This window comes from Perna viridis, chromosome 1 (genome assembly GCF_037379345.1).
Source record: "Perna viridis isolate PV_CMFRI_1.1 ecotype Kerala chromosome 1, ASM3737934v1, whole genome shotgun sequence".
Taxonomy (NCBI): Eukaryota; Metazoa; Mollusca; class Bivalvia; order Mytilida; family Mytilidae; genus Perna; species Perna viridis.
The window spans coordinates 38188114-38205274 of record NC_142445.1 but is presented as its reverse complement, the minus strand read 5'-3'; the positions used below and the strand labels follow the sequence as shown (position 1 = coordinate 38205274).

The 17161-nt window shown below is 31.4% G+C and overlaps 1 pseudogene; it reads left to right on the top strand.

Moving 5' to 3' along the window:
• Positions 1 to 9256: 9256 nt before the first annotated feature.
• LOC148628645 (uncharacterized) lies at positions 9257 to 12793 on the top strand (annotated as a pseudogene).
• Positions 12794 to 17161: the final 4368 nt, after the last annotated feature.

Sequence of the window (17161 nt, the reverse complement as noted above, 5' to 3'; positions counted from 1 at the left end):
TTAACTCAAAACGATAAAAAAAAACAATTAAGAATTAAATCAGTTTCCGTGATTCATATCAGTTTTAATAGGACTAGTTTCTTTATATTCTTGAATAGACGCAGCTTATGCGTTAAACGAAATATTGGTCATGTGTTTATCACTTTTTTTTACCATGGCTGTAGTATAAAGAGCTTTGAAGCACGTCATATCAGAATACTACATTTATTGTATGTCCTATCAAACAATTTTGATTGCTTTGATTTTTTAGAATAAAATGTATAAACTTGTATAATAAATATTATAAAATAAACACCACTACAATAAATTACTTGGGCACATTTAAGTTTTCTTTGCTTCTTGCTTCAGGGGAGACAACTGCATTTGACATAATAAACAAACCAACAGCAACATCCATCAGTCCTGTTCCATACGTTTCAGTTTTGCAGAATCGTCTCGGAAATATTGTAAAATCGACAGCTAGAATAGTAACTACAGTTCCTATCAATATGTTTGCTTTGAAATTTGAAATGAATGATAAACGCTTGTTAGTTTTACATTGTGGGAAAATTCTTATTTTTTCAAGGAGATCTGAAGTGTCGTTAAGCTTCGTTGCTACATTGTAAAGATAATATAAAATAAAACTTGTAGCTAAGGCTAAAATTGTAAAGAATAAGGAATAAACACTTTCAGAAGTTGTTGTCACTGCAAGAAGAAACGGTAATACTAAACATGGAAACTCCACCAGAAAACTCAACCTGGAATATAAAATTAATACTATAAAAAAATGACGATACTCAGTTTGACAATAACAATTATCAATTAAACTTAGGAACTTATAGATTACATAGAAACTGAAATATTCAAACACTGTATCAGTTACACTAATAGGTCATAACGACTTTCTTTTGTATTTCCAACTTTAGTACATGTATGAAAGTTTAATTATTATTGCAAAATAATAACTACTTGTGTGCAATATATGCCAACGGAAACAAAATAAAATACTCATTACACAATTCAAGTATTTATTTTTACATGTAAATATATCATGTGCACCATTTGCCCTTTCAGTGCATGTATGATTTCTTACTAATAAATCTCTATGGAAATGTAATAGACGTGGGCTAATGTTTGTTTTTTGTATACAAGCATTATAGTTTATTTGATAATTTAAATGACCGGCAAACCAATTTTATGTCTAGACAAATCTCCTAAATATTTTAACATAAAAACTGATTATGGCAAAATAATGCAAGAATAACAAAATTTGAAAAAAAATATAATAAATAAATATATAAAAAATTAATATATGTACCATGAATTGTACTTGCATGAAGATCTTAGCAGTAACGTAAAAGCAGAGTTCAAGAAGACAGAGGCAACAGGAACTGACATCACCACAGCAACTTCTATTATGCTTGTTCCTGTGTGGTTTGATACAAAGGATTCATGGAGATACTTGTATTCTCTGTTACTAATCATCCTGAAAACAGCTTTAAGTTTACGACACTTTTAAAGATCTTCCGTTCTTCAAGTTGATAAACAAATATGTAAGAAACAATATGAACTGTTACATGTACAATGTGCATTAACCAAGTTAGAACACCTTTTTTATTAAATAACACTATAACAATAAAGTTGAAAAAGATAGCACTTTCAGTATATCCCTTACACCCTCCATTTCGTGCATTATAAAGCTAGGACATTGTTGCTTCTAGCAGATATATCGACTGTCTTTGTATAAACCACTAAAACATCTTCCGTAACACAGTGTTAGCCAATCATTTTGCACGATATGAGTGACGCTGACCATCACCTGACTGTACCTACACTTGGTTTAATTTTCGTTTTCGTGCTAACATAAAATACTCAATTCTGTTACACTGTAGACCTGGTTATATGTGGTATTTGTAATACATGACGGACTGAGGGCTTAACGCCCCTGGCTATCATTTGGGGGTCTCTCACGGACGACGCAAAACATCGGAGCGTTTTCACAGTCCCCAGTCATAGTCATACCCGTGAATGCGGGTCATGGTATATTCGGGACTGATGTCTAAACTTAAATTTATTGAATTTAGAGAAAAAATGAATTGTAGAGTCAAAACTTGATGAATTTGATGGAATTGAGCTTCCTGATGATTATGTATATGTGACAAAGAATAGGAAAAATGTTGTGAAAAAAATCAGGTGGAATAGCAATAATCTACAAAAAATGTATTCAAAATCTACTTTCATTTGTTGATACTGAGAGTGAATGTGTTCAGTGGGTAAAAATTTTAGAACAGGGAGAAGGGGGGTTACAAAAATGTATTGGTTGGTTGTGTTTATATTCCATCTGAAGGTTCCAAATATGCAATGAGGAAGAAGTTGATGATAGAAAGCACGAAATGACAACTTCAATTAGAAATAGTCCAAATATGCATTAGGCACTTAGAGATTTTAATGCTAAAATTGGAACTCTGAGTAATTATTAAACTAGATAATATTTAATAGAATTTTTTTTATCAAGATCAGGATGATGACATCCTTAATTATATGGAGGATTACAAAAACTTACAGGCGTTAAATATCCTTCACAAAAAGTTACTCAATGTAGCTGTCAACCAAATACGTATGGTTATAAATTGCTTAATTACTGTAAGAAGCTAAATATGTTTATTGCTAATTCACGGATAGGTCTTGATTGAGGAATCGGCAAGGAAACATGTAAAATATTAGTATAATTGATGATTTTTTTATATCTTCCAGTTTATGTTTGTCATTTTGATATTGATGATTTCGCCCCTGTCATAAATTTGTCTGATGCACATAACTCACTACACATTTATCATTGGTAAGATTTGATAATATTTAATAAAAATAAACCCCGAAAAATAGATTTTAGCTCGATCCGAAGCCATGGTATAATACTCAATATTATAAACATAAAAGAAACTTCCACAAGCCTAGGAAGCGATATAACTAACAAAAGAGTGAGCCAAATCGGCGGAGTATGATTCGGTGCAGTAAACTGTATAAAAAAGTCACAAGAAAGGCATACAATGATTTTAAATTGAAATTTGAGACAAACACCCTGAAAACTACAAAATCAAATAGTAAAGAATTTTGGAAGATACTTAACAAGTGTCTGAAAACATAAAACTAAACCTAACGATATTGATTTCAACGTGTTGGCTGAACATTTAAAGAAATTAAATCGAAATGTACCTGATGATGAGTTAGTCGATATTGATATTAATGTAAATGATATACGCAACTCCAGAAATGGAAGAGATCAATAATTCTCCGGTTACTGAAGTTGAAATTCAAAAAGTGGTAAAATGTTTCATGAATGGAACAGATGAAGTGCTAAATGAGTATATTAAATATTCCATTGACGATATGATGCCATATATGTTTATTTAATTTGATTTTAGTTTCAGGGATGGTACCGGAGAGTTGAGGGGAAGGTATTATTATCCCTATTTTTAGGAACAAGAGGTCTACATCTGATCCGTCATGTTATAGAGGTGTTACATGGAATTCATGTTTAAATAAACTATTTTCATCAATATTGAATAATAGATTGAACAATTTTTTCAAAAGAATTTGATCTTATAACCAATGCACAAGCAGGATTTAGGAAAGGATTTTCGACCATTGATAACATTTTCATTTTACACTCTCTTGAATCTATTTTTCACCTGGAAAAAATATACTGTACTTTTGTGGACTTAAAGAGCGCTTTTGACACAGTATGGAGAGTAGGTCTATGGTAAAAAATGCATGGATCGAACATACAGGGAAAGATATTTAAGGTCATTTATCATATGTATCAAAATATTAAATCTTGCGTGAGGAAAGAAGAGGATTGTTCGGACTTTTTTTGGCTGTGATATTGGCGTGAAACAGGGGACAAATTTATCACTTTTCCTACTTTCTCTTTACCTCAATTATTAAGAATCTTTTTCACAGAAGAAGATATTAAAGATACGAAATAATTCACCAAATTACATGGTGTACATAGAACTTGGACGTTTTCCCAAAATTATTAAATTGAGAATGGTTACTTTTTGGAATTTTCTTTTTGAAGGAAAAAATAGAATGTCAAGCATAATATACAATCTCATGTTAAAGCTGCAAATTAATAATATTATTTCATTTCAATGGATAACTTTTGTTTAATCCAAATTTGATGGAACTGTGTTGAGTTTTATATGGCCAGTTGAGTGTTAAGAAAAACATGTTAAAATCAATCGTAAAACAAAAATTGGTTGATCAATTTATTCATAATTGGTTCTCACAACTTGGTAATTCTTCATTGGGAAAGTTTTATGGATCTTTTTAAGAATGAATTTAAGTTAGAGTCTTGTATGATTAAGCCCAACAAGGCTGATCGTATTTATATGGCGGAATTTAGATGCTTTAATGTAAAACTTCCTGTTGAGACTGGGAGAATATGCACATTTTATAAAACTCTGGGAAATGAATACCATTACTTATTTATTTGTAACCATCCCGAAATTGTGGAAGCTACAAATAAATTTATTCCGCAATATTATACTCGTAATCCACATGTGAGCAAACTGAATGGGCTATGAGCGTATTGTAATGCTCGTGTATGGCAAACCAAAGTGGACAAAATATTTTTTTGTCTAAAATTTAAAAATGATTTTTTAATATTAAAAATATGATTTCTAATATTACAAAACCTATTTTTAATATTAAAAAAAAATTTTGATATTAAAAATTCAGTTGAATTTCTAATATTAAAAAACGATTTTTTTTTTATATTAGAAATTGATTTCTAATACTAATAAATGTGTGATATCTTGTAATATTACTAAATCATGAATTTGTAATATTAGAAAATGAATTTTTAATATAACAAAATGAATTTATATTATTAAAAAATATTTTCTCATATTAAATAACGATTTTTTGAATATTAGAAAATAATTTTGTAATATAAAAAAAATGTGACAGATTTTGTAATATTGCAAAGTGATTTATAATATCAGAAATTAATTTTCTAATATTTCAAATTCATTTCTCATATTACAAATTCAGTTTGCAATATTACAAAATGTGCAATATTTTATAATATTACTAAATCAGGATTTTATAATATTAGAAAATGAATTTTTAATATTGCAAAATTAATTTCTTATATTAAAAAATATTTTCTAATATTAAAAAATATTTTCTAATATTAAAAAAAATGATTTTGTAATATTAAAGACTTATTTTCTAATATTACAAAATATTGATTTTTGTCCACTTTGGCTTGCCATATTTGTGTATATCGCAATCTTTCATTATATTTCGTCAAAAACATTATCAAAATTCTTGCATCTATGTGTGTAGATTGATTAAAGAATATGTATATTAATTTCTGATATAAAGTATTGTACTTACTCATTTGAATTAATTTTAATTCATTAACATTAGATTTAAAAACCCCACGTGCGGAAGTCTAAGAATAAAGTCTCGTGGTTTACTAAGCTTGGGATATACACTAATTTATTCAGTAACTACCAAATACTACTATGTCACCTTACCTCGCCTTTGTTGCTATTTATAAGATGTATTTAAAAAAAACTGACCTCTTGTACACCTCGGTGTCTGAGGATACATAAAGTGTTTCAATGGTTTGGTTGGGAAATTAGTACAAGAGCTAGTTTTAATTAGATTGCTGTTCAATCGTAACCATTGTAAAGTCCCCTAATTGCACATGTAGTCATCTCGAGTCAACTTCCCATTTTTTGCTCTTTTGTCCCAAATATACACTATTGCGAAATGAAATTATATTTTCTATGGCACTTGATGTACCTATATATTAATGTAAATGTGTTATTGTATGGCACAAATGTTGTAAATGCTGAACAAATTGTAGAAGTTTTTTTTTACCAAAAGTAAAAGGTTTATAAATGCTTGACTTCCATGTACTGTATCTCTTCACTAATTTCGTAATTCCCTTTTTTTTCTATTCGTTTGTCTTATTTACTAGTCAGTTAAGAAAATCATTCCACAGGCATTTTATTTATAAGCATCTTCGTGCAAGTTTGCTCTTTATTACACGGATCTTTGTATAAGCTATTTAGCTTCTTTCCGAATCCTACCATGAGTTTGTATGTAAATGTGTATACTGTATTTGCTTGTGCTTATATACTTGAATAAATACGTTTAAACTAAAATACATTACACGCGCAATGTTCTTTAAAAAAATGTTTTATAGCCATAGTGATGTCAGATAATGTTTTCATTGGAATATTCAATAGACATTGACTTTGAATTACACTGTAAGATTTACTATATGGCTATAGATGTACGAGTAACAACATACACTCAATCAACAAATGCGGGCATTGATATACAACAATGTAAAAAAAAAACCAACATTTTATTTTGTAAAGTATTAAAAAAATAAATGTCTACTCTTTATTTTATATATTTGCAGATAGACAAATATGGATGAATCGCTTTTCTGTTAAAAGGATGAGTGTTTTATTAGAGATAATCGGATAACAAACTTAACGTACGGACGTAATGTGAATAGTAACAAAAATACATTATAGTTATCTTTCTTTTCATAGATATGTCCGGAAATACACAAGTTCTAGATCCTCGACGCTACAAGTCTCAAATTTACATTCGATTTATTCCCCTTTCGTTACTTTCTTCAAATAAGTTACGTTGTAGATTGCATATTGCGTTAATTCCGAGTACAATGCAAAACATATGACTGATAAGTCATTTACAAATTTAAGAAATTCAGCCGATTAAACTTTTGCGGTCCCACTCATAGATGGTTCAAGGCATAACCACAAATCGAACTTCTTTTTACGGTATGGCACCTTTTGTCAAATTTTGTCAAGTTCCATTCTCTCAAAGTCAAATGTTTTCCCACATAATGAAAAGAGCATGTTTTTCCCTTTTTCAAATGCTCATGAAATCAATGAAATAACCGTTATAAATTTTTTAAAAACATAAGACAACCGTCTTGTATCATTTACTTCGCCAATTATATTCAGTTTGTGCATACTTTATAGTTTTCATGTTATTACAAGTTAATTCTACTTACGGTATTTTTATCAATTTCGATCGAAGATCAGAATATGGTCCATTAGGTCCATTTTATAGGTATTTTAATATACCAAATTTAATTCTATGTTATTTACGCCAATATACAAACCCAATAAACAATTTTTACTATGAACTAAATACGAATGGTCAGTTGGGCATGTACACACAAGTGACTGTACATTTGTATTAACAACGATCCGATTGAAAATAGTTGACATCTAACAATTTATCAATACCTGTTTAGTCGTTCACTGTCGATATATTCAAGTTGTCTATTTATTTTTTGACGCATAATACACTATTTAATGTTTAGCTAAAAATGAAAAATCTGCGAGGCTATAAATATTCATCGATCACAGAAATGAAATATAAAGAGGAATGCTGAAGCTGTTTTTAGATATTTTACGCAAGCCGTAGCGAATCCAAATATATACAAAACAGGGGGCAGTGTATCCGATCAAGAAACTTTTACAGAGAAAAGGGTTCTAAGCTATCATTTGCCATACCCTTTTTGGCAAACGTTGTACAGAAAGGTAGCATATAGCCCCCGAAACATCTCGATGTATCACTCATTGTATCGTGTATTTGAGTACGGTTACCGCCTTGTCACATAGGAAACCCGGAAATGGATGACAAATAAAAATGAAACTATGTTTAGATGATAGCATAGGGATTTCGATAATGCATATCTCGGGAATGATGTTAATTTGTTGTCTAGAACTGGTGACATTGCTTTTTGTAATTATCATTCTTATGGGCTTTTTCGGCCATTTGTAAAGAAAATAAAGCTTCGGGTTCTTCAAGGCTTAAAAAAATCAAACGATCGATAAAGATTGATTCAGTACATGAGTTCTTTGATTTTTTCTTAGTTTTGCGTGATCACTGTGATACAGACAAAATTTGCACTGATTTACAATCATTACCGACATATTTAAAAAAAACTTAAGTTACATTGTCTACAAGAAAAAGACTAAATAAAGAAAAATCAAGGGAACCAAGATTATAGCGGTAATCAAAAGAATGCAATCCAGGGACAAAGACCAGACATGGAAAACAGACACACACAACAACAAAAAATGAAGTAACTAAAATCATGCATACAAAGTAACAAAAGCAAATGGGCAACTAGAGCGAATGTGTAGTAGGAATTAAAATTTGAGATTAAAATATCAGTTGGTATACATGTACATGTATACTTTTCATCACCCACAACAGTGGCGCAGCTACATTTACGTCACAACAACCGTGTGTACACATCGGCTAAGCAACAATTAAGTAACAAGTCGGGAAAACGAGAGAAAAGGAGACTCGAGTGAGATGTCATCTATGGATTTGCAACAAAACGTTGTACACGTCCTATCCATCTTTGGCGGAAATAGTGTGTATTCACTATATATGTATGTAATGTAAACGTCAACGTGCATGTCGTATTGACTTCACTATGCAGTAATCACTTTCTTCATACCTTGGGCCTAAGGCGGATTCGTTTTCATTGTCCGCATCAGATGGATTTAGGAAAAGATTTATAGACGACGGACGCTTAAATTACTAATTTTGGTCCTATTGACAATGTATATTGCAACATCTACTACTGTGAGGTTGTTCAGTGTTCTCAAAAGGGAGAAGACCTATCAGTGTCAGTGCTTGTAAGAAACAGGCAGTGGGTGAAACATAGTATGAAAACATCCAACATTTTGAAAGTTCAATTTGCCTATTTGTACCATCAGAATCAAGGAAAAAAGACAGGATTTTCCTTTTCATGTTGGTGCATTGAGTTAAAATTTTAATGAAATGCACTTAAAACGAACATTTCAAGGGCAGATAACTCTGTCAAAATCCCCATTTTTCTAAGATTCTATTGAAAAAAAAAAAAAATCTGAGAAAATCCAGTGATGCAGAGATCAAATAATGGTTCTTTTCTGATAGGGTAAGCATCCTTGAGTGAAATTATATTGTCATGACGTGCAGATGGGTGGGGTTTTGACATGCATATTTCTGATTTATCCCATTTTGCCTGATTCTTACACACACTTACACTTGAGTATTTAGGAAAATTGACATATAAATAGAGTTCTTTCCTTTTTAAAATAAACATCTTGAAGTCTTCAATCAATTTCATATCTGTGAACTTTGAAGTGAGTTTTTGTAGCTCTGTAGTTCTGAATATGTAGCCTTAGACAAAGGTCTAAATGTGGATAGTATTTTCATGGATTTCCAGAACCCTTTTGATAAGGTGCCTCACAAAAAGCTCCTGAGGAAATGCGAAAGATATGGAATTGGTTGTGATGCCATAAAATGGATAGAAGATTACCTCAATAACAGACCCAAAAAGGTTACTGTGAAAGGTAAAAACTCTGAATAGAAATAAGTGACGTCGGGTATACCGCAAGGGTTATCTTTGGCCCCATCTATGTGAAAATGTCAATAAAACAAGCAATTAGAATGACATTTTAACATCTGGACAAAAAATCTTTCTCAGCCATTTACAAAACCCTAGTTCGAACACATCTTGATTATGTCAGTTCAGTTTGGGCGCCTTAGAAGATCAAATCAATTAGGAAACAGAAAGCGTTAAAAACAATACCCAAATTAAACAATTTCCCGGGATGGAAACCTGTCATACACAGAAAGACTAACTTAAGAAACTAAACTTACCAACTTTATCGTATAGAAGAATAAGAGATCGAGGTATTTAAATTGTCCATTACTATGACAGAGAAAATAGCTTGTCCCTAAAATTAATGAAAAACTCTAATATAAGATTCATCACAAGAAAAAACCCTAATATATAGATTGCTCCACCAAAGATCAAATACAAACATGAGGAAACATTCATTTGCTGTTAGATTAACCATAACATGGGATAAACTATCAAACAAAGTCATCAATGCAACTTAGGTAAACTCATTAAAAACAGGCTGGACCAATACTTGAAAAACCAAGACTTAAGTGTAAGATATGGCTTTGTCACGTGACCAATGAATGTACGATACAAACAAAAGAGCCCGATGCAGTGGAATTTAACTTATTCAGAGCTGGAAACAGTCGCAATGTCATTATATACGTAGGTATATACCCAAAGGATAGTTAAGCAATATCACTTGCTCTTATATTTATACATCTGGCAGTATTCACCTCCATGAATTACGAGTATGGGGTAGATGAAAAAGAGGTTCAATTCGATGATTTTGATGATTTAGAAGACAAAGTTCAACTTTTACAAAAATATCAGGAAATTGATTGATTGATTTTCCTTATTTCCTCCAGGACTGAAGATTTAAAGTAATAAATAAATATACACTGTAACTGTTACAAAAAAAAAAATAACAAATTTACATAACACAAATTAGTACATATATCAGTCACAGAACACACACAAGCGTAACCAAAGTTATACTTATAATTGAAACGGACACACTCAAAATTAGAGTACACAGTAAATTAATGATCACTCAAGCAGTGCATTAGACACCTCCAAAGACCTTATGAAGGCTGTTATTCCACCAAGAATCATGATATTGTCATTACATACTTAAAAAAATTATAGACTCCGTTAAATTTATAACATCAACAAAGGCGTAAAACATTCGGTTTCTCTTGCAGAATTACATTACAGGTCTTAAATAGTTGCTCAAACAATAGAGCACGGTAGCATTCATATTTGACCTGTCTTTATCAAAACATGTGATAGAATACTTGTCTAGACCACCGAAAAAAAGTTGACCTAAGCGAATGTCAGACATCTGTTTATGTGTGGTAGTATGGTTTGCTCTACAAAGCCTTCCAAAAACAGAATAACAAAGTAACTTAGGCAGTGGCTATTTATCCGGTTCCAGCAAAAAAGTGGATCCGATAGAGCTGTGCTCTAAATAAAAGTTATATTAGGGTTTTATGAAATAAAAAATAATAACACATTTTAATAAGAATATTTTGATGGCACTAAGTATGACTGTTACAATTAAAAAAAATAAATATTTTGTAATTATTATTAGCTCTTTTTCCATAATATTTAATAATAATATTGATCAAGGAAAAAAGAAAAATGAATAAATAATTATGTTTACAGTGGTTACAGTGGTTATTGATCAGCCAGAATAATAAAATGATTCCGTGGCTTGTTCAAACGTGAACCTTCTCTGCAGACGGTACTTCTTTTTCAGGTCAACGTCCTTATCAAGCTACTTCTGAGCGGAATTGTCCGTTCTACATTCAGCTTTGCACACTTGAACACAAGATGGAAAACTACTTACGGTTTCGAAAATAAACGACGAACACAACCATGAAATAAACCAAAACTTATTTTGATACTTACCTCAACAAAGGCATTTATCTACTGAAGAGAAACAAGATGTTGAAAATGTGTTTAAAATCAATGCTAATAAAAAAAACATGTTACAAAGTCATGCAAAACACGGAAAAGAAGTTTGCATAATATACTGACAGAAATGGAGCGGGAAGACGTGTAAAACAGGTGGACCTTTGCAACAAGTCAATGAAATTTTCTCGGAATGTCCTGGTACAATTGGTTAGTATATCACTTACGACGACAACAATTTGAGGGCAGTTTTCTTTCAAGACGAAGTAATGAAGTCAACGTTTCAGCAATTTCATGAAGTTACATTGGTTGGTGCGACGTATAAGACAAACAATCTGAAGATGCCACTTAATTTATTTCATTATTGCTGTAGGTGGTAACGGAAAGAGTGAGATAGTGGCTTTGTTCTTATTAACACAAGAAGATTCCCGAAAAAAACTCAAAGTTTAAATCAGAGAGGGATGATAATGATCTCAGACTCTACCGACACGGTTTCAAATATCTTCTTGCCACCAGTATAATTAAAAAGCGGGGAAGACCTAAATGATTACAAAAGCTGTTATTGCCAATATAGACTGCTTAAAAAGGGACCAGAAAAACAAAGATAAAAAATTGTCAAAAGAAGACTTCGTCATCTTTGGTTTGTCGGTAAAAAACATTGCAAAAGCGGCGATCGGTGACGGTTTAAGTGTCTGTCCCTGTAAGAATCAGGCAGTCGGTGAAACATGATATGAAAAAAAACCCATCATTTTGACTTCAGTTTGACTATTAGTACCATTACAATCAAGGAAAACAGACAAGATTTTCCATATCATGCTGGACCTTTGAGTTACGATTTCATTGAAATGCACTGAAAATGAACATTTCAAGGGCAGATAACTCTGTCAAAACCTCATTTTTCTAAGATTCTATTTAAAAATTTCTGAGTGAATCCAGTGATGCAGAGGACAAATAATGGTCTTTTCATATAAAGAAAACATCAATGAGTAAAATCATATTGTCAGATTGGTGGGGTTTTGACATGCATAGTTCTGATTTTTTCCAATTTTGCCTGATTCTAACAAACAGTTACACTTGAGTATTGAGGAAAATTGACATATAATACCGAAATTAAAGCACTGGTTCTGTTACACGTGTTTAGAACTCGACTGTTAATATATTCTCCCGTATACATAGGACAATGTGATATATTTAAAAAAAATATACGAATACTACTTGTATATGTACACATTTTTCTGGCTTTCATACATTTTCTTTTAGACTTTGTAAATATATGTATAATATATGATTTAAGATTTATTTTAAAAGTTTTAAGAGGTTAAACTTATAACTGAAATTGGCAAAGATCACATATCTTTATTTTAGATTATTCAAACTGTTTTAGTAAGATTTTGTAAATTCTTAAGTCTTAACATTTTTAGAGTTTTTAAGAAGCCTTTAACTCTTTTCATTTTAAAAGATCATGAAGTATTTTTATCTAAATGTGATGATATATGTGTATTTTATACAATGTGCATATATATATGTATAATTATTTTTATGGTATTATTTTTATTAAAATGTATTTATTATTATTCTTGTTCTATATTGTATTAAAAGTCCTAATATAACTTTTATTTAGACCCGGAAAAATAAAAAAAAAAACATATACTAGGATCGTTTTTTTTGCCGGCTAATTCACTAATCCTTCTCGTGACAGAAGTCCGAAACAACTTATAATGCAGCGGACGGTGTTATAAAAATGTAAGTTCTGGCCTGTTAGCGGTTCTGGTAAGAAAAACCTCAGAGACACTAGGCGGAATAATCTGTCCAGAATTTGACTGATCCGACTCTAAAACTATAGTTTTACTTGTTGACATTTTTAGCATTACTTTTTTTTCTTTTTTTACTTTTTCCGACACAGTCGGTATAGTTTCGCTTTTTCCCTTTGACCTTAAGGACGCTCTTCTATAGAAACGCAAGTCATCTGATCGCAATTCTGTTTCCCGATTGGCCAAATACTGACAACTTAGTGGCGTTAAAAAAAGTATCGAAAATTTGAATTTGCGTGCAATTTATTATTTTCTTGATTGAAATGTAGAAACTTAGAAGATAAATTTTACTGCGTCAGCTGTCTTTTTTTTAACGATAGTACTTGTTTCCTAGCTCCTTCCTTCGCGCCAAATTTCTTGGGAAGTTATTGTTCTTTAATTGTAGATTTTAACGCCACTTGATGGATAGAACTACTTTGAGTTCTAAAAATAAAGACAGAAAGATGTATACTTAATATATATGTGTACATTATTGTATTGTTTTTGTATATTTTAAGAACCCACTACAAGTATATTGGACGTCATACGATTGTGAGATATAAATCAATAATATTAGTAAGATCGGATTTGTCGGTATTATAGTTATGCCAATAACTACTGTATATAAAAATTAAGTACAAATACCCTTTGGGTTCTGCACGACTACAGAACCAATTTCAAAGATTATATATAGTATATGGGCTGAGATAATAAAAAAAATAAAAAAAATAAAATAAATAATGTTAAAAATATTACACTTACCCCTAGAAAACTGGTTGCAGTATCAAACAGAATTCCCACTGACACCGTAAAACTCATACTTAATGCATTCATAATTAAGATTAGTTCATGTTGAGGCATTTTTTTTCATGGGTAGGGGTGGCAATTTTCCACCTAACTTGATTTGGAAAAGTTCAAATATTTATTACTTAGCTATATGCTCATTTTGAAGCTATGACACCATATTAATGTACCGTATCACACAAAAGCTTGTTTAAACTACGGTATTCTGAAAAATAACGGGTGATATAGGAAAAAATTCTAAAATTCTGATTTTTCCGCGGGGTAGGAGTATATTTTTTTTTATTTTACCCCAAAACCCTAAATATTACTGCAACTTTCTTGGTGCCACTGTGAAGCTGAGACATTGGGCTAAATGATAATACCTAAATTAGTTTAGTTTGTTTATACATACTATCCCTGGAAGGCTTAGACGCTAAAACAATTTGTTACAAATAAACCTTGTCTTTTTGACCCAGTGGGTTACAAATATAGGCTTATACTGAAAAAGAATCCGAGAATATTCTTTGGTGACATATTGATTCGGTAACGGGAGGTATAAAGGTACCTAAAATAACCATGAAGTTGATGAGTGGGGCGGGGGGGGTGCAAGGTGGACCCTCCCAGTCCATGGACGAAGACAATTGGGGGAGATATAGTTCTTAATTTAAGTTTGCAATAGATGCAGTGACTCATTTGCAGTTTAGCTTATTTGAAAAGACGAAAACGACACAAATGACTCGGTTTCGTATAATACGGTATTTGTTGTTGAGTTAATTGGTGTTCGTTGTTTTGTATGTGTGTATGTTAGAGTGAAGAAAAAAAATTCAAATGCGTATCATACTCAGTAGCATGTTCACGGTATTCTGCACCTTTCGTTCAAAGGTTATGGCTAAAGCCTAGTAGTATCAGCAACGAGAAGCTTGATAGAAGTGACTTTTACATTCTTTGTATATCTCCGTAGGAACAGGAGAAACATTATTTTTTGCCCCATAATTAAGTATACTTGGTGATAATGTTCTTTCTCCAACGTTCCGGCTTCATGTCAAATTTGAATTAATTTGATGGGAAATATGGTGAAAATTGACAAATCTATGATAAATAGCAGTTTTTTTTAATAATGTATGCTTCGGATAACATTATTTCCGGAATCACAGGGAACAACGGCGGTCTAATGTAATTCTTGCCAAGCTAACTGTTGGAAATGAGATTAAAATATTCATGTAAATGTAATACATTTATAACACTAGTTTTGTTGAAAATATCTATCCAGATATTACTAACGGAAAAACAGATTGACAGAAAATACCCGACATTCCCGATAGAAGAAGCAATCGAGAAAATGATAGTAACTGTAAAAAACTCTAACGGTCTTTCTGTTGGTTTTTGTGCTTAAACTTAAGGCAAATGACGGGCAAAACAATGATTCTTACAACTAAAACTATTGATGTAATGCATAACAATCCAAATTAACAACCGTTAACAAAATCATGGCAAGGACAGATCCCGTTTTACATGTCAGGGTTGTCCTAAACTGAAGAATAGGCCGAACAAAGCTAAACCTAGACATTTTTTAGAGAATTCGTAAACAAACAAAGTTTCCCAATTTAAGGGGCGTATATCCGGTTAACCGGACACACCTTACGCCTTTCGTTTGTCTTTGTGGTGCATGTGTGGCGGGGGGTGGGGGTGGGGCGTAAATCGGGTATTATCAGCTTCAAAAATTACAATTCAGATAAGCTCATTGTTCACATTTTACTAACCTTTCTCGGTAATAGTGTATATGAGATTTAAAAAAAGGTCTGAAAACGTCTAATTTAAAGGATTTCGTGCTTTCAGAAAAAATCATTTCATTTACTGTTTTTGATCAATACAGTTCTACCAGTTCTTTTCACAAGTCCAGTTTGTAAAATTTCTGGAAGCCAAAGATTAAAATTGAAACTTGTAATTAAGTCTGAGCCAATTCAAAATAATAAAAAAAAAAAAAACAAACGGGTTTTCCTTTTTATAAAAAGGTAAAACAAATCATCAAATTATAAAACAGTGTTCTTAAGAGGTGTACTAAACAAAACAGACTTAGATTCCTTGCATTTGTTGAATTCGTTCTTGGTTGTATATACCTGTATCCCTCTTTTGTGATGGTGATGTCAATGGCCATGTACTGTTACATGTATGTGTGAAAAGCCGTTTTGTTAGAATATATGTATGTGTACTCATAAGAAAATCAATTTCTGTTACAGACTTAAATTTAATTCCAGCATAATTAAGTATTATGGTTCATGATTTTGGCAATGGTAAATATTTTTATGGGAATTAAATTTAAATTTGATTTTTGCTTTCTAAACAACTAATCATGTTTGTTACAGTTTGACTAAACATGAAACCATTTTAACTTTTTGACAAGTTTGAACACAATGAGGAAACCATAATAAATTAATCATAATCCATCGAAACTGTAATAATTCCGTGATTAGCAAAGCAAATATAAAAATCGTAATCTGTCAGACTTTAATAAACCGTAATTAATCCCCTAGAGAAATTAGGCATAAATCAATAACGGGCGCGGACATGATTGTTTTTCCGTAACCCAGGGAAATACTCAAGGTGTATAAAAGATTACAGGTTTCTAACGACTTTTATTAACAGGTTGAAGACTCACAACGACACATTAAACGTCAGCGTGAGATTTCCAGAAGTTTTCCTTTTTTCAACGTTTGATAGCTAAATTAAAAACAAACCATGGTAAGTGATTCTTCATTTTTTTTCTTTTTTCTATTATTATAATTTTTTTTTTGGAGGGTTACTATTAAAATTATGAAGTTGTTTTTGGAACTGCTTTGAAAGATTCAGACTTACTTCAATTCCTACGCATTTATCAGAGTTTTTTTTTTACATAGTCCCTTTTTGTTGTTGTTGGTTTCCATAAAATTAATCACTATGTCTGAGTCATAATTTAATAATTTCAGTTTTAAACAAGTTATCGCTTACGAGCTCTTACATTTAAAAGAATTTGTTACCATTTTATTCCAGTTAAAGAAAGTCCTTGTAGTGGAATAAATTTCAAGTGCATTTCTGTAAATTTTGACTCTGCACAGAAGACCATTTTTTGCATTTGGAACTATCCTTTATGTAGGCCCGAAAACATTAGTAACACTATACAACCATCTACGGAAAACGAGCACGTGTATATTGTTCCTAACTTTAATTCTTATTGCTTGCAGAGGGA